Source organism: Notolepis coatsorum, assembly GCF_963971535.1.
Source record: "Notolepis coatsorum genome assembly, chromosome: 7".
In the NCBI taxonomy this organism is placed as follows: domain Eukaryota; kingdom Metazoa; phylum Chordata; class Actinopteri; order Aulopiformes; family Paralepididae; genus Notolepis; species Notolepis coatsorum.
Window position 1 is genome coordinate 156710698 of NC_140171.1, and position 20241 is coordinate 156730938.

Genomic DNA, 20241 nt, shown 5'->3' on the forward strand with positions numbered 1-20241 from the left:
TGAAGAGGCAAAGAGGATGATAGACTCTTTTGAAATGTGGACGATGAGGAAGATGCTGAAGATAACATGGAAGGATAAGATCAAGAATGAGGAGGTACTGAGAAGAGCGGATATGCAAGGAGGACAGCTGCTGGAGAGGTTGAAAAAGAGAAAGATGGAGTTGTGCGGGCACGTTCTGAGAGGATCCAGCGGGGAGATGTTCAAGAAGGTGGTGATGGGGAAGGTGGATGGAAAGAGAGAAAGTGGAAGACCAAGAATAGGCTGGGTAGACGACGTCTGTGATTGGAGCGGAGTGAGAGGCGGAGTCACGGAGTTGGAGAGAAGAAGTGGGGACAGAATGGGTTGGAGAGTGATAAGCAACCTTCGGAACGAAGAAGCCACCTAATTATGATGATGACGTCACGGTGATGGTTTGGGCTGGGTCCCGGTTTACAGTGCTGGTTAGATAGCTACGTAAATATGGAGTGTTGTGAAAGTCAGTCAGTAAATTGTCAACCAAATGTAACGTTACCTACAGAAAAAATATATATTATATAATTATACTATTGTATTATCTGCGAGTTCAAGTAAAACAATTGCCACTTTTGGGGGCGCCAGTTAAGAGGTTAATATTCCATATTTATACAGTCTTGTTGCGGGCTCCTGCCTGGCCATCTGTTCAGCACACACACACACACACACACATGTGCATACTAGGGATGCTCGATATTGGCTTTTTTTACCAATACCGATATACCGATATTGTCCAACTCTTAATTTTTCCGATACCGATATCCACCGATACCGATATATGCAGGGTTTCCCCCCCCCAAAAAACTGAATAATTTCAGGTAATTAACATTACATATCTCTTGTTGTGGAATTAACACAACATTATGCATACTTTTGACAATAAATAAAATCAGAATTTGTTCTTACTTGCTTGCCTGGGTAAATAAAGGTTATAGAAAAAAAATTCAAATTAATTTTGAAAACAGATACCGATATTTTCCGATATCACATTTTAATGCCGATAATATCGGTAGGCCGATAATATCGGACATCCCTAGTGCGTACTGTATAGTATACGTGCGTAATGAATGAACAGTAGGCTTATATTATTCTAATGACTTGTTTTATTAGGAGATCACAGATACTACGCTGCCTATGGTAGTACAGTATATATATTAGCGTGACATCTCCACAGAGTCGGGCGTGAGCGGACCAGACTCGACAGAGTCGTTGCACACCGGTGTCACACTGCTCGGCGTGTTAGAGTCGTTGCACACCGGTGTCACACTGCTCGGCGTGTTGGTTGACATCGACCTGCATTAAATGTAGAAAACTGCAATGACAGATGTAGGAAATTTGTACCCGGTGGTAAGCTTGGCTGGAACCTAGGGCTGGGCGATATGACGATATTATATAAATATCGGGTACAGTTCATTAACGATACACTTTTTAAACGTATCGTGGATATCGTGATGTTTTGCCCAAGAGGCTTGTGTTGCGTCAATCTGGTCCACACGTTGACACTTTTGAACAGCGCCGCCCCACACACACACTACTGCATCAAAAGTTACTACTTATGATAACAAAGGCATTCGTTTTGTGGCATTGACGTTATATAGTTACACTTTCAATAACATCAGCGTATTTACATAGCAACGACCGAGGTCGACCTAGATATAGCAAGCATTAGCCGTTCATATCTCAGCCCGTGCTGACTCCGTTGTGCCCATTCTGCGGTCTGTTAATAACGTTTTCAATCAGACAGATGTATGGAAAGGCTTTTATTATAACATCCGTTGCAGTAAAATCATTATGCCTCCAGTCGTTTAGTCATTCTGCAGAGCTAAAAGCTAAACGTCGGCCGCGGCGAGCTACCGCTGCCATTGTTGTTTTCATTGAGCTCTCCAATGGCGGAAGTAAAAAATGAATACGCGCTTGCCGATTGGTGCTAAGAACAGCAGGGCGGGTGCAAGCGATGTGACGTAATTGGCAGACGCGACTGTCAATCAAAATGATTCTGTTTGCCGACTGAATGAATATAAACGTTATTAACAGATTGCAGCATAGGTACAATACAGTACAGCTCAATACAACAACAGTCAACAGTGGACTGGAGGATGCAGACCAGAGAAAGACTTTCGTCTTGTTTACATCAGGGTCCCCCATTTTCAATTCATCATATTTCATATCTAAATCATATAATATCTCATTGCTAAATATATGCAATATATAATCTAATAATCCAATAATCTATATCTAATATATAATATAAAAATGCTAAATGCATGGGTATTTTATTTTGTCTTTAATGTTAGCTTGCAAACTCAAATACTGTCTTGGTAAGCCTCATAATGAATTGTTTGGGGAAAAAAAGAAAAACATCGTGATGCGTATCGTGTATCGCCGAAAGGTCAGAAAATATCGTGATATCATATTTAGGCCATATCGCCCAGCCCTACTGGAACCTCAAACAATTGCGGAACAGTCCGCTCACGCCAGACTCTGTGGAGATGTCACGCTAAGATGTATGCTGTACGTACTGTACTACTATAGGGTGGTGTAGTGGTTATGTTATTGCCGTTTTTCGTGTTCCACCCTCTGTCCAACGCAATGTATTTCCCCATTGCCCATTTCTAAATCGTCTCGTTTAAAACAAATAAAGCATTAACATTTGCATGGTGTACCTTTCTGTGCTTATTCATCCACAATCTATAGCTCAACATGAAAACATTCGTAATTAATCATTAAATTAAATCGCCAAATTTTATTTCAACCAAAAATGCTTAAACAATAATGTTAGTGATAGAAGGGAACTCATTTTGTGCAAAAATGTAAAGCTTTTCAATTATTACAATAGCTGATAATCCATTTTCCCAATGATAAATCCCTATACAGGTGGAACAACCAGTGACGTCAGACTATACCTCCCTATAGGCAGCGCAGTATCTGTGATCTCCTAATAAAACAAGTCGTCATTAGAATAATACAAGCCTGCTGCGTTAATTCAGTATGCACATAGACTATACAGTATACGCACATGTGTGTGCGTGCGCTGAACAGGTGGCCAGGCAGGAGCACGCAACAATACGGTATAAATATGGAATACAGTCTATTCCACTATCGATATATCCACGCGATTAGCTTTAGTTCTTATTTATTTATTCACTGTCATTTGCAGTGTTTGTGTAGTGCTATTATTTATTTTCGGACATCAAATAGGTATATAGTGTGCTGTGCGATGACAATACATTTAAATCTAATCAAATATTGATCCGTCGCAAAGCGTTTCCTGGCTACTTCCTTGTTCGACAATGCCAAACCTCTAGTCTATTTCCACACCTGCCCTCGCATTATAATGAGCTGGACAGGCGTGTCTGTATGCAAATGTGGTAAACGGGAACGGGCATTCAAGTTTGTCAATGAGTGATGCATCTCATTGTGGGCATCACAGCTGTGATCATTTTGGCCACTTAACTCTCTCTGCCACGCTGTGAACGGGATATGGCTATGTGCTGCCACACATTAAACCAATGGAGTCGTCACCTTGTTTGCAGGGCTATAACTATATTCTATATTATAGCTATGGATGCAATACTGTGGCCCATTTGACAAAAAAGAAAAAAATGTCCATCCATACATTCCCGTTTTATACCATGGTGAATATAAGTATGGTTTTAGAGCGGTTTAGGGTAATTCCTGGGAGGCTAGTAATAGCCTGCAACGTGTATTATATATTATCCATTGGCATTTCGTCCCTACACACGCTACAATAAAAAATTCAAATGCATATGATCGGTATTATGTTCCATCATGAACGCATGAAAGGGGGGGGGGTCGTTTCTGATTCATTGATTGTCAATACCGGCATTTGTTAGTACAACAACATACACTGATCAGGGTGGTGGCTAGAAAACAAGGCACAATCGAGCTGAAATTGACGTTAAATTGCTCTTACCTGTGGCCGGTGGGATTCCAAAAAGAATATTCCAATTATTTGATTGCCATCTGGTAGATCGTATGTCCATTTGGCCCACGACATAACCCACCACAGCATAATGAATCGGGGGTCCCGAAAATGATTCAATGCGATCGGGTGAAGCCCTAGGTTTAGGTTACTAGAAAAGTCCGCCCGGACCAATATAATCGACGCACAGGCCAATACACAGAGTTTGAAAGGATGTGCAATACCGGCCGCAACCCACCAGGTGACAGTATTGGACTTTTTCAATCTCAGACTCATTCCCTATGGTAACACCAAGGTCCCTGGATGAATAATGAATAATAAAAAAAAATAAAAAAAAGGAAAAACGATCAAATAACGTATATATACACGTGGTTGGCGTTCAGCGATTGGCGGACAAACACGTATATAATCATTGTTGGCAGAGAAAGAGTTAAGACAGCCTCTCCACGCATTGGTGAATCCGGGTGTAATTGTCGTCGGCTTTCTCTTATGACCTTCCAAGGTGGTTGTCGTAAGATAAATCTTATGGCAATGTTGGTGAATAAGACCCATTGTTAGAACAGTGTGTAGAGCCAGTAGCCCCTACATTACATTTTCCAATAGGAAAGCAGGTATTATTTATTTTCGGACATCAAATGAATCGTTGAGGCATGACTTTAAATATAAAATGTAATTTTTATCATACAAATATTGTCATATTTATTTTAATTATGATTAATTCATTCCAAGGAGGCCTGTAGAGTTGACATGAACGAAATCACTATGATTCCTCCCAAATAAAGCCCTTAAGAACACGGCGCACACCAGTCTGTCAACTTACGACCGCTATTCAGGGATCTTAAATCCTGCTCTTAGTTAGGACCGAATCCAAGACAAGGGACCGTTGGTGAATCCGAAAATGTCTTAAGTGGCGCTAAGACCAAAATTTGTCAGATATTTTGTCCTAAGTCCGTTGGTGAAGGAGGACATTTGTGTGGCTCATTTCTGAGACGGCCACTGCTGCAGATTGCTCTACCCGTTTCTGTACTTTTCATCTAATTCAACGTTTCTATTGTATTTCTTTTTTTTACCTGGACACAAGTCCTTTTTATTTAAGTTATGCCCTTCTAAACACGCAGTTCAGAAGAGTTGTCGTCCGTCTGGCTGATGGTGGAATAATTTTTCAAGTTTGGGAGCAGACAACAGCTGATCGGAGCGTCCCGGTCCTTTGTGTACATGAGGTCAGCTGTTGTTGCTACGCAACCAGCTGGAGCTCCACAGCCAGCTAACCGACCCGGACTTAACTAACACAGTCCGGGAGGAGCTGAAAAGGACTAATGGTGGCTTTCGTGGATGTCGAGGACGTGGGTGACGTGCGAGACAGAAGAGGGCTGAAGCACCGAGAGAGAGAAGTAGATACAAACCATATATCCCTTCCGTCATCATGGGTAACGCGAAGTCTTTGGCAAATAAGATGGATGAGTAAACAATAAACAATGTGGCTATTGGGATGTTAGATCCTAATGTGAAAAACTGATTTTATATATCTGCACTTTAAATGCTCATTTTGTGCCCGTCTTTTTTCTGTTGTGAAGCACTTTGAGCTGTAATTCTTATATGAAAGGTGCTCTATAACTCCTGCTGTCTTAACACATTGATCGTTATTGCTTTTATTAGCGATATCCATTCATTTTTCATCAATCCAGCCTCACGTTATCATTGGGACTGTCTATGAGCTTGAAAAGGGCAAATACCGCCCCCTATCGTCTCCCAGATGGTATTGCACCCATTGGAATGGACTCAATGAAAATGCATGTGAAAAGAAAACTCCTGATTCCACATTTTACTTCTCAGGCATGTAACCCGAGACTACTGCATTCATTGGGGACCCTCAGAGCAGCGTGGATTATGTGTTTTGAGTACATAACGTTGGTTCAATAAACGCGATCGATATTTGGAATGGCGATCAGGAATTGGAATAATCTTTTTGCAGAACATCTGATCTGAGGTAAGGAATCTATTTGACCAGTCTTGGGGTAATCAGATGTTTTTTTTCACATATTTCACAACGTGTCCCCTATGTGTGTGTATATGACGTTAGCGCTGACCAGGTCATAGATAATCGATTTTTCAGCCCGCTTCTCTAGCGTGCATAAGTACACATATACTATCGATAATCTAGCGTTTATTTGAAAACGATTCATAAATCAGACGGAAAATTACAACGTGTTGTGTGTATTCCACTAGACATTCCAAACATTTCCAAAAACGTCCGTTTTTCAAAACGGTATAAAACGGAAATGTACAGATGAAAAAACAATCGGTTTCATACATGTTGACTGCAAGCAAGTCATTGATAAGCAACGGGCGTATTAGACACATAGCCATATTATAGAATATAGAAATAGCTCCACGAAAATCATGAAATATCGGAAAATCAGTCCCAAAAGGCTGGCATTCAAGCGATAAATAGTGTGCCCCCTGCTGGCACTCAATGTGTTAAGAAGGCAGTGAAAATACTAAAGGACCCACACCACCCTGGCAACAAACACCTCATACGGCTGCGCTCGGGCAGGCGTTTCAGCGTTATACCCACCCGGACTAACAGACTGAAGTTTAGACACACAACACTAAGGGATAGTGCAATTATCTTTTATACCCCCCTGTTTATGTTTATGTTATGTCTATTATGCCTTACTCTTGTTTTATATTTAATACTGTGTTTAGGACTGTGTTTTTATGATGTAGGACTGTGTGACGGCTAGCACATAGGGCTGCATTTTAAATTTTGTTGTAACATTGTAACAATAAAGATCATTCTATTCTATTCTATATAAATAAAGTTTATTATTATTATTATTAATGCTCTCTACCTGATCAACCAAGACCACAGTGTCAAACAGACTAATGTTCTCCACCTGATCAACCAATACGAGTGTCAAACAGATTCTCTAATGCTCTCCACCTGATCAACCAAGACCAGTGTCAAACTGTGCTGCAGTGTGTTTGGTTAGTGTCTCTCTCCACACCTCTCTCTCTCGCTAAGAGACATTAGGCTACAAACAGACACCCAGTCAAGCCCAACTCAGCCAGGAACAAGACTAGGCAAGTCTAGTTAAGCAAAACCCAGCCAAGAACGAGACTAGGCAAGCCTAGTTAAGCAGGACCAAGCCAAGAACAAGACTAGGCAAGCCTAGTTAAGCAAGACCCAGCCAAGAACAAGATTAGGCAAGCCTAGTTAAGCAAGACCCAGGCAAGAACAAGACTAGGCAAGCCTAGTTAAGCAAGACCCAGTCAAGAACAAGACTAGGCAAGCCTAGTTAAGCAAGACCCAGCCAAGAACGAGACTAGGCAAGCAATTATTATATATTTTTTTTAATTAATACAGTATATCTATATTTGTATCATAATTTATGTAAAGGTTTTTGTCTAAAATCTGCAAATGGATTATGCCAAAACAACTCCCAATGTAATATTTTCTTCCCCATCTTACCGCTGACAATCTCTTGAGCGGGATTTCCAAGAGTCTCGTCTGTAGTTTAGCTCCACTTTTCTCTCCAAGCTCCTCATAACCTTGGATTACAAACCAGTCTGTGTCCTTTTCTGAAACTGAGAGAACAGTCATATTTTTATTTGTTTATTAAAAAGGATTCCCATTAGCTGATGCCAATGGCACCAGCTAGTCTTCCTGGGGTCCGAAGTCCCACATATCAATATATACACATACAAATATACATACATCCGCGCACATACATATACACAACTATATACATACATATTCAGAATGGTCTTTATTGCCATGTACTTTTCACATACAAGGAATTTGATTTGGACGTTACTGGTGCGACATTAGTGGACAGATATTAACACATCCGGTGCCGTTAACGTAGAACTACGTTTCTGTCGTCCGATCGTTGAGTGCCGGAAACGTAGATCTACGTTTTTCTCACGGTATTTCTTTTATTCGCTTTTGTCATTCATAATTCAGCGGGGCACCTTGTGTATGCTGTACTGAATGTGTCTGAGCTGGCAGACGGTCTTATACCGCCCTCTAACGCCTTCGGCCATTATTGCACCCTGTTAGAAACGGGTTAGTTTATTTTCTCTACCGAGCTGCGGCGTGGGGGCAGGTCCTAAACACTCCGGCAAAACACACGCTTGTAGGGATGGTTTTGACTACTGACCCCACCCGCACGTTGAAGTGCAATGCCCAACAACATCGGAGACAGGATCGCTGTGGATAACTGGAATGGCGATCAGATATTTGGATAATTTTTTTTGCATTACATCAGAGACCAGGTAAGGACATTATATGAAAGCTTGCGTTGATCTGATATTTATTTCTACCCCGATCGACGCTGTCTCTGTGTCTGTATGTGTGGCTGTTTGCCGTTGGGTTGCAGGAGGGGGGGGGGGGGGGGGGGGGGGCGCCGGTCTAAACAACATTGCATGCGTCAGTGCCGCCTGGGAGAAATGCGAGGCCCTGTGCGAGATTTAAACGTGAACCCCCCCCCCCCCCCCCCCCTAAAGGTAATACAAATTTTTATATAATTAATATTATTTTTATTTTTTTTATTAATAAATTTTTTTTGCATACAGTCAACGTATTCTTAAATAATAGCACTGCCCGAGGCTGGGCATACAGTCAACATATTCTTAAATAATAGCGCTGCCCGAGGCTGGGCATATGATACAGTCAACGTATTCTTAAATAATAGGACATAATAGGACATATCGATCTACCAGATTCCGATGACTACTGACGAAATGCTGCCGGCGATCACATGGCCTGACGGTAGGATACTATTCCCCCAAATTACAGCTGGATTGGACATTGTTTTAAAACCTAACGTGATCGATCAGTGAACATGGCTGATTGAACGCACACTATATTGCTAATCAATAATAGTAATCGGCGTCACCCGCCGCCCCCATTTCATCCATAGATGCTCTGTAATAGTCCGGATGCTACGCAGTATGTTTTATTTCATTCGTATATATACAGCAGAAATGGCGTTTGATATAACGTGACTAGCCTTTAGCCTCATATCTAGCTTCCCAGAAAAAAGACTAGGCGAAAAGTGCGATAAACCTTATATTCACGGCGCTATAAAATGACAACCAACCGATGGACTTTTATTTTCTTTAAGCCATTATGAAGGAACGGTTTATGCACTCAAGTGACAATGAGAATGGACAGATAGCAATACTATAAAGTATATATATAACTGTTAGAAAGTACATCGGTTTGTTGACAAAGCCTGGTCCTCCAGCCATGTATTAGATTGCAAACGCTGGTCCCCAAAGTGTTAACATTGTATTATTATTATTATTTAAAAAAAATTCTCTCACGAGGCCCCCTTCCGCGCGAGGCCCTGTGCGACCGCACTGCTCGCACGCCCCTTGAGGCGGCCCGGGCATGCGTGCACGAGGAAGGATAATAATTATGATCTAGCGTTGATTTCAGGAAGATCCAATAATCAGGCGAAAAATTACGTGTTTATTGAATTACACAAAAACAGTTTTCGCGTCTTTTCCCTGGAATGACTCAGAAGCACCCAAACTATATTTATATTCAAAACAGTATAAAACGGAAATGTACGGATGAAAAAAGAATCTGTTTTTGTCACTGAGACTCGACCCCGTTATTAGACCCATAGCTATACTATAAAATATAGGTTTAGCTCTACAAACTACAACTATGTTTACATGGGATTAATGGACGGCAAGGAAGGGGTCACTTCCCGGAAGGGGCGTGGCACTCAATGTGTTAACAGTCAGATAATACAATAAAGTGGTGGAGTAAAATAAAATGAAATATGAGCTACGTTAACACGTTGGGCGCCAAACCCGAGATATGTCAGGTTAACTCGCCAGCGGTTGGGCGCCAGAGCAGAGATATCTCGGGTTTTGGTCGTTTATTCGATATTTTTATTCATTATTCATCCGGGGACCTTGGCGTTACCATAGGGAATGAGTCTGAGATCGCCAAAGTGCAATACCGGCCGCATCCAGCTAGATGGCGGTATCTAGCACCCTTTGAAACCTTGTATCTTGGCCTGTGCGTCGATCAAATGTCTCCGGGTCAGCATTTTTTTGGGCAAGTGGAGCAGTTATACCGGTCGGATTGAGAAGTGTCAAATGCTCCCGATGCATGATGTGTGGTGTGATTATGTTGGCGACGATGGACATCAATACTTGGAATCGCGATCAGATAATTGGAATATTCTTTTTGGGGTACATCCTAGTCAAGGTAAGGGCTATATGATATAAATCTTGCATTGATCCAACCATGTCTTCACCTTGATCCGAACGTGTTACTCCACAACGTATGCCGTTGGTGACGATCAAAGCATCAAAAAACTATTTGATTTGAGAATAGTAGCGGGTCCAGGCAAGAAACGGCAACGGTTATAGTATAATAAACGCAGAAGGCTATTCCTGAGCATTTCAGGAATGACCCCAGACCATTGTAAAACCACTTATATTCACCACAGTATAACACAGGAACGTATGGATGAAAAAATTTATTCTTTTTCACATAGTGAGCGATAGATATTTGATGTCAAATGGGCCATAGTATTGTATCCATAGCTATAATATAGAATAGAATATAGCCCTGCAAACAAGGTGACGCACTCCTATCTTTTAAAGCGTTGGCCTAGCTACAACAGGGCCCGTCTAATCCCCGGCGCTGAATGAGTTAAGCACAATCGAATAATATATTTATGAAATAAAATATAGGCCAGGGCTGTACGACTGTATATAAGAGGTTGAATACAATTATATGAGATATAAACTAAATAACTAAATATAGCACAATAGATATAGTATAATTATAAGTAAAAATTTAATAGGAATAGGAATAGGCCAGGGCTGTGCAACTGGGCAGATGTGGTCAATTATACAATTATATACACTAATTAGAAAGAGTAACAATACAGTGGACAAGTATATAGTCCAGTAGGGTAGGGCTGCAACGATTAGTCGACATAATCGACGATGTCGATTATGAAAAATCGTCGACGAGATATTGTTGCGTCGATTAGTCATTAAAAACAATAACAATAACAATTAATAATAAGTAACTGCAATGCGCAAATGTTCATTTGTAACTGCAATGCACTACAGGAACTGCTGGGGGCAGTATAGTTTCCATTGTCTGACTGCAGTGCATTCTGGTACAAAACGGCGCAGCCTGCAGGTAAGAACTTCACTGCAGAAGAAAGAATGAACGATGGCGGAAGGGAGAGAGAAAGACAGAGGAGATGAGATGGCGGAAGGGAGAGAGAAAGACGGAGGAGATGAATTAAAAAAAGCAAGACCGAGGGCATCAAAGGTGTGGGAATTCTTTACAGATGACAAACCGAAGAAAACTGTTAAATGCCGATTATCCAAGGTGGAATTGGCATTTCACAGCAGCACCACGGCGATGCACGAACATCTAAAACGAAAGCACCCCGGAGCCACGGTGACGTCGTCGGAACATGGGTAAGTTCTAGAGTAGTTAGCCATAGTATTGTATTTTTTACGTTGGAAAACAGAACGTCTCATGGATATGGATATAATGCTTGCTATGCGAACTCTATTGCTGAGGCTTATAGAGGCTGCGCTGCTGCTGTATGTTGTAAGTAACGTTAAACAGCGCCATGCTTAGTAGTTAGTACAGGTGAGGTTACAGCATTGCTGGCGCTGCTTCACTTTTAGTTTCGTTTGTTATGCCGACCAACCGGATACGGAAATACCTCACGTATATATCTGTAGTCACTCTGTCTGTAGTCCACAAAATAATATCCCTTAAGCGATAACTCCCTCTAGTGGGAAAACATAGATATTGCATCTCAATATTATTAATTCTAGCCTAGGTATATATAAGGCTGACTATAATTAATAAAAATAAACTGATAGTCTGATACTATAGCCTACAAATTCTGATGATAATTAATACAGCTTTCTGTTTTTTTTGTTCTCTTTCTATTGTAGGGCAAAGCAAACACGTGTGGATGAGTTTGTCCTGAAGAGAGGCTCATGCACCCCTCAAATGGCTGGAGTCTTCACAGAGAGCATCCTCACCATGCTTGTTAAAGACATGAGACCATTATCGATGGTTGAAGATGAGGGCTTTAAGCAGATGGTCACCACATTCCATTCAGGTTACACCTTACCTTCCAGAACTCATTTTACAAAGCTCATGGAGAGAAAGTATGAAGATACTTTTGCTAAGGTTAAAATTGCTCTTAAAGCAAACAAGAACAAGATTGCCCTGACAACTGATGCCTGGACCAGTGTTGCGACAGAGGCATATCTTGGCATCACCTGTCACTTTATAAGTGATGACTGGAAGCTCAATAGCTTCTGCCTCACAACCATGCCACTCGAAGAACGGCACACTGGGACCAACATTGCTACATGGATTGAGCAGGCTGTGGAAAGGTTTGAGATCCCTCCAAGCAAGCTTGTGGCGGTTGTTCATGACAATGGCGCCAATGTCCTGCTGGCTGCTGGCATCTTGGAGAAAAAACATGGATGGGTGTCCATCTGCTGCGCAGGCCACACATTACAGTTGGTGATCAATCATGCACTGAAACAGCCTCTGATTAGTAAAGCACTAGGAGCAGCGAGGTGTCTCGTCGAGCACTTTAAAAGGAGTGAACTGGCTTCAAGCAAGCTGAAAATAAAGCAGAAACAGATGGGCACCCCGGAACACAAACTTATCCAAGATGTCTCTACCAGGTGGAACAGCACCTATTACATGGTGACTCGCCTGCTGGAACAGAGATGGCCACTGACTGCGACTCTGTCTGACCCGGCAGTAACACAGAGAGGGAAACAATACCTGGACCTCAAGCCTGAGCAGTGGACCCTGCTAGATGAACTGGCCAAAGCTCTCCAAGCTTTTGAATGTGCCACTGTCTACCTGAGTGGTGAAAACTATGTGACCGTCTCCGCCCTGCCTCCTCTAGTCAGAGGGCTTCTGAAGTCCACCCACACTGCCTATGATACAGCTCCTGTGCAGGCCTTCCAGGCGGCTGCTTCAGTGGCGACCACTACACGCTGGTCAACAGAGCTTGTCATCAAAGATGATGACCCAAGCAAAACGATCATTGCATCTGCACTAGACCCACGATTCCGAAAACTAAAATTCCTGACACCAGAGGAGAGGTTCACTGTTCAGAATAAATTACAAGCTCTGGTCCTACAGTCCACTAGGAGTAGGAATGAAGAAGCTGTTGTTCAACTTGACATTAATGACAATTATGCCACAGCCTCAGCTGAGACAACTAGGTCTGTTTCAGCTCTCGATTCACTGCTTGGAAGTGAGTCAACAGACAGTGACACTGAGAGCAATGATCAGGATGCACGCACACAAGCGATCATTAACGAAGTGCTGATGTACTTCGGAGAGCAGCCCATCTCAAAGACAGAAAATCCCCTGTCTTGGTGGAAGTTGAATGAGGCAAAGTACCCAACCCTTGCATCACAAGCCAAGTTATACTTGTGCATTCCAGTTACTTCCACTCCCTCTGAGCGTCTCTTCTCAGCAGCTGGGAACATCGCCTCTAAGAAGCGGGCCAGCCTCACTCCAGAGCATGTCGATATGCTCACGTTCCTGCACTGCAATTTAAAGAAATTGTAAATGGTGTGTACTGTGTTTTCCCCTGCAGGAGATGATGATGATCAGACAGACACACACAATACATTATAATTACACACATGCACTCCTCTCACTCACAGTGATCAGAGTAAGACACGTACTAACACCACCACCAATACCACCACTACTAACACCACCACCACTACTAACACCACCACCACCACCACTACTACTAACACCACCAATACCACCACTACTAACACCACCACCACTACTAACACCACCAATACCACCACTACTAACACCACCACCACTACTAACACCACCACCACTACTAACACCACCACTACTAACACCACCACCACTACTAACACCACCACTACTAACACCACCACCACTACTAACACCACCACTACTAACACCACCACTACTAACACCACCACTACTACTAACACCACCACCACTACTAACACCACCACCACTACTAACACCACCAATACCACCACTACTAACTCCACCAATACCACCACCACTACTAACATACACCACCAATACCACCACTGTCTGTCACACACATACACACACACAGACTCCTCTCACACACAGCAAACAAAAGACCTAGAAGTCTGTCTGATCTGACTCATGTCATCCCCCTCTCCCCCTACAGCTGTTCCACGACGTCAGTAGTACGTCACCCTCCTCTCCTGGTCCTGGACCAAGTTACAGCCCCATCAGCCGTGGTGCTGGGGGCAGATGCTGCTGCTAGTTATTTCTTTTTTTAATATTATTATTTTAGTAGTTATTTAAAGTACAGAGCATGTCGATATGCTCGCACTCACTGCAATTTAAAGAAATTGGTGTACTGTGTTCCCCTGCAGGAGATGATGATCATCAGACAGACAGACACACAATACATTACACAGTTACACACGCACTCCTCTCACTCACACACAGCGATCAGAGTAAGACACACACACATACTCCTCTCACTCACACACAGCGATCAGAGTAAGACACACACATACACAAATTACACAGTACAGTACACACACTCCTCTCACTCTCACACAGCGATCAGAGTAAGACACACACACATACACAATTACACACACACACGGACTCCTCTCACACCCAGCAAACAAAATACCTAGAAGTCTGTCTGATCTGACTCATCCCCGTCTCCCCCTACAGCTGTTCCACGACGTCAGTACTCAGTAGTGTACGTCACCCTCCCCTCCTGGTCCTGGACCAAGTTACAGCCCCATCAGCCGTGGTGCTGGGGGCAGATGCTGCTGCTAGTTATTTCTTTTTTCTTATTATTATTTTAGTTATTTAAACTTAAAGTACAGTGCACTACACTTCCAATTTTGTATTATTTAATTTATTTATCTTGTTAAGTTGTTATGAGTGATTGCACTTGACTCAATGCACTGACTGACTGTATTGTTCTTGACTTCAACATTTCAAATACATTTCATTTAAAGTTGCAAGATCCAAATTCAAATGTTTCATGAGTCATTATTTTAATTTGCTATGGGATCATCATGTTATGATGTTGTTGTTTGGTCCTGACAAGAGTCTAAAAGTCTGGGGTGATGGTAGACAAGCAACTCTGAGGTCATGCTCAATGTCCAATCTGTTCCTCTGCTCTGTCTTCAGCTGGACCAGAGCTGAGAAGCCACTTTCACAAAGATAGGTAGTAATAATATCATTTTTTTTTGTTGTTGTTTACATTGGTTTTCGATTAGTCGACTAATCGAAAAAATAATCGGCAGATTAGTCGACTACCAAAATAGTCATTAGTTGCAGCCCTACAGTAGGGTGTGTTAATGTAACACAGTGGGGGGTGTCAGTGAGGGTGGTGTAGTGCAAGTAAGATGTTTGTGGCTGCAGGACTTCCATCCCAAGCTGCCTTAAGAGATTGTATGTAGAAATGTATTTGCCAGGTAAATGAGATAATCTTGGTTTTGCCCTTCAACCCCACCAGAGACAGTTGTCTTTATGCGAGACTTATCTTTTAAACTATGTTTTTTATGGTGCTTTTATATGTAATTTATTCGATGTATTGTCTTTTATATGGACCCTGAGTCCGTAATAAAATGTAGATTGATTGACATCCATGAGGTGTTTAGGAATGATAGAAATTAAGAACAAAATTACTTTAAAGAATGTAAATTAAGTGGTAAAATGATCACCTCTGGCAAGTTCATCCATGTCCAGCAGACCATCCTTGTTGCCGCGGGTGATGGGAAGCGTGTGGACGTCTGGACAATCCATTAGGGGTTTCTCTAGACGTCGAAACAAAGATGCACAAAACAAATTAATCATGGTGGACGCAGTGGATTATTTGCCAAAAAACTAAAGGCTAAATTACAGCAGGTTAAGAGAAAAAGATACCTTCGTGTCATGGTTCATAATGTACCGACAATAGCCTACATCTGCCAAACTTCTTTTTGTTGTACTGTACTTGTGCTGTATAATGACAGCTAATCTAATCTACATGAGGGAAACCGCCACTTCCTAACAAGTTGAAATAAAGGTTAAAAATGGAAAAAAGGAAATGCTAGCTTTAGGCTAGAGCGTAATGTTGCCTCCTAGCTCTCCAAACCATGCAACAGTAAAAAGTACAGACAGGTAGGATAGTTCTAGTATTGATCACAGACATAGGATAGTTCTATGTATTGATCACAGACATAGGATAGTTCTATGTATTGATTACAGACATGTAGGATAGTTCTATGTATTGATCACAGACATGTAGGATAGTTCTATGTATTGATCACAGACATGTAGGATAGTTCTATGTATCGATTACAGACATGTAGGATAGTTCTAGTATTGATCAAACATGTAGGATAGTTCTATCTATTGATCACAAACATGTAGGATAGTATTGATCACAGACATGTAGGATAGTTAAATACTGATCACAGACCAGGGCTCCAGACTAACTTTTTACATTGGTTGCAACTTTTTCATTTAGGTGCACCAGCACATAATTTAGGTGCACCCAACATTTTCACTGCGCCTTTTGCCGCTGCAATAATACATTTTAAGCGTTACCTTTACCACAGTGGAGGTTTCTCTATGACAACACATGAAACACAAATTCACTCATAATTCATAATTATTATTAATTTACACATTATATATATATAATTATATAATTATATATATTTTAATTATTATTATTATTTTTTTATTAGAAATGTTTTCCTCTGTAAAAAAATGCCAGTGAATAATTTTTTCTTCAAAAATGGCCAAAAGTGACAGCTCTTTGGTCAGGGCTGCAGTCAGTCATGGCTAGCTGTCAATCACTAAGTGAAATTTTCACTGCACAGGCAGTTCTCTTCATTCTATTATCCAATCAAAATACCGGTAGGCTATTTGAGTCATCTAAGCACTGCCTGTGCAGATTTGCCTCAGCCACCCACGAACGCGGGTTGAATGATTGACAACCTTCAAATCCAATCAGAGATTGCTGCATTGCACAGTCAAAACAGTCCAGCTGCAGTTCCGTAGGTTAGGTTTAGCTGGGGCCAATCTCAAGTTTCTTTATTAGTTGCCATACAGAAGTACAGAATACTTTTATACAAAATGTAACAGAAAGAAGCATTTTGTATAAAAGTATTCTGTACTTCTGTATGACAACTAATAAAGAAACTTGAGAAACTTGAGATGGGCCCCAGCTAAACCTAACCTACGGAACTGCAGCTGGACTGGTTTGACTGTGTGCAAGGCAGCATTGAAAGAGCAAGCTAGTAGTTTAGTAAGCTGTACAGCTATAACAACACAGTAGGCTAAATTAAACTTTGCGCCAACATTAGGACCAAAGTATAAACCAGTAACTGAGCAACATGAAGAAGTGGACTTATGCATCTGGATCAGAAAAAAAGTTGTGGATGAAAAAGTAAGTACAGTGTTTGTAAAAGCTTGTATGCTAACAGTAGCTAGCCAGCTTAGCCTACATCACAATGATGATCACCAAGCTAACTTACTGTACAGTAGGGCTGGGCAATTAATCGAAACAGAATCGCGATATCGATTCATAGACCTATGCAATCTCATTTCTAAGTTATGATGATTTTTTCTTTTATTAATTTTTTTTTTACTTTTTAAATTATTTTATCTGGGTTAAACATGATTTGTGGAACTCCCTCTGGTGTTGTGGTTAGGATAAGATATTCCTTTATTGATCCACTTGGGGAAATTCAGGCATCATAGCAGCATGGGGGAAGGGGGGGGGGGGGGTACAGGTAGTAAAAACAACACAAGCAGTGTAAACAAATAGGTCAATATAATTTACTATCTAACTAACTGAAATATATTTTCACAGTGTCACACAAGGTGCAGTATGCATAAGGTAGTGTTATCATTTACTATCTAACTAACTGAAATATACATTATTCATTATTCACAGTATCCACATAAGGTACAGTATGCATAAGGTAGTGTTATTGTCCTACTTGGGTTCCTATTAGTTCTAGGTCGATGTCTGGCAGCAGTCCCTGCCCACTGTTGTGGAGCCTGATGGCCACTGGTATGAAGGACTGTCCGAGGCGGTTAGTTGAGTGTCGGGGGGTATGAGTCTGTGGCTTCCTTGTCACCTACACCTAATATGTTTTGATCTGGTCAGGTGCGCTGTCACCTAATATGTTTTGATCTGATCAGGTGCGCTGTCACCTAATATGTTTTGATCTGGTCAGGTGCGCTGTCACCTAATATGATTTCATCTGGTCAGGTGCGCTGTCACCTAATATGTTTTCATCTGGTCAGGTGCGCTGTCACCTAATGCTAATATGTTTTCATCCGTGTCCACTGACCACTGACACACAGTGGGGGATGTTTTAAAAATATAATTTTATATATAATATAATATAATATAATAATTTGTGCTTCACCTAAAGATTTGGTCAGCAGCCTCCACCTTTTTTGTCAGTTCCCATACACATTAGTAATTTCTTGACCTCCTAGACCCTAATCAGTCAGGCTTCAGGACTGGTCACTCCACAGAGACGGCCCTCATAGCGGTCAGAGTCTCTGTCTCACCATGCTATTTTATTAGCTCTTATCTAATTCATTACTTCATTACCACTAGTTATTTGTTGTTGTTTTATTCCCATTTCAATTATTGTGTTGCATTTATTTGATGACTTCCTCGTTAAGCACTTTTGTATTTTAATCTTGCACAAAAGGCTCTATATAAATAAAGTTTGATTTCATTTTTAAAACAACCTGCAGGCATTTTCTTAATGTGTAAAGTCCTGTTTTTATTTTGATTTGGGAAGCTCTTTTGTTACTTAACTGTATTGAAAGGTCCTTTATAAATACAGTAACATTTACTTTAGAGGGCATAATAATCATGATTAAGCACCCATTGAGGAATTTGATGTTAAACTATTGATTATCGTCACTCAAGTCTCAGACCGGATGACCTGAAATCCATCCAGAATGGCTTCTACTTCACTTCCTAATGACACATTCAGTAAACACTAGGGATGTCCGATATTATCGGCCGACCGATATTATCGGCTGATATCGGCAGTAAAATGTGATATCGGAAAATATCGGTACCGGTAAAAAAAAAAAAAAAAATTACATTTATTTAACCTTTATCTACCCAGGCAAGCAAGTAAGAACCAATTCTTATTTTATTTATTGTCAAAAGTATGCATGTTGGTTTAATTCAACATGTAATGTTAATTTTTACTTTTTTAATTATCATATTTTGCACAGATAATGCTTACATTTAGAAAGCCTTTTGAATGCATCCAGTGAAATGATTAGTTACCTGAAATTATTCAGTTTTTTTGGGGGGAAACCCTGCATATATCGGTATCGGTTGATATCGGTATCGGAAATTAAGAGTTGGACAATATCGGAATATCGGTATCTGTAAAAAAGCCAATATCGAGCATCCCTAGTAAACACCTATCCATCTGTTTACCTCAAATTCATAAACGATCAAGTGAATAATATTTGTTCTATATACTTTGTTAACATTTAGTTCCTCATTAGGTCCAAGGTAATTTATTATGTATAAAAGTAAGGCGTTACATGCTCCGCTCAATAGGAGTTCACTCCACGTGGAATATGACCTCTCCTGGATATACATCACTGACATTGGGCTTAATATTGATAATTGAAAACAGGAAGAATGGCTTCTCGTTTACCTGGGCACACAATTAGATATTAGTACCTGGCTCTACTTTTTCACATGTATATGCGTTAGTATCAGAATATTTAAACAAGGTTTCTGAAACACAAGTTAGTGGTGGTGACTAGTGGTCTCCACTCTCAGAGCAGATAATATCTCTCTCTCTTTGAGAAAAAAACGAAAACAATTGAAAGTTTGAAACCTCAATGCTTTAGTAGTTTAGTGGAAAAAAGGGTTCACTCACTGTCATTTATATGGATTATTATAAGTAATATAATTAATCCTTTGTTCTGTAAAATGACTGTTTGTTACTGTGTGGAACTTGTTTCAGTAGCTTATTTATTTGTTTTTGATACTGTGAGGAATGCAGTTTTTCAGTTTGTATACTTTGTTTACATAGAGACATATCTGACTGTCCGATTTTACCTGCCAGTATTGAATTTGAATCCCAGGCTTATGCAAAGATTTGCAACAGTTCTAGAGGCCTTTATTTTATTTTTACATCACTGAGTGATGAACCTCACTATGGCAATTGGCAAATGTTTACATTTTGCA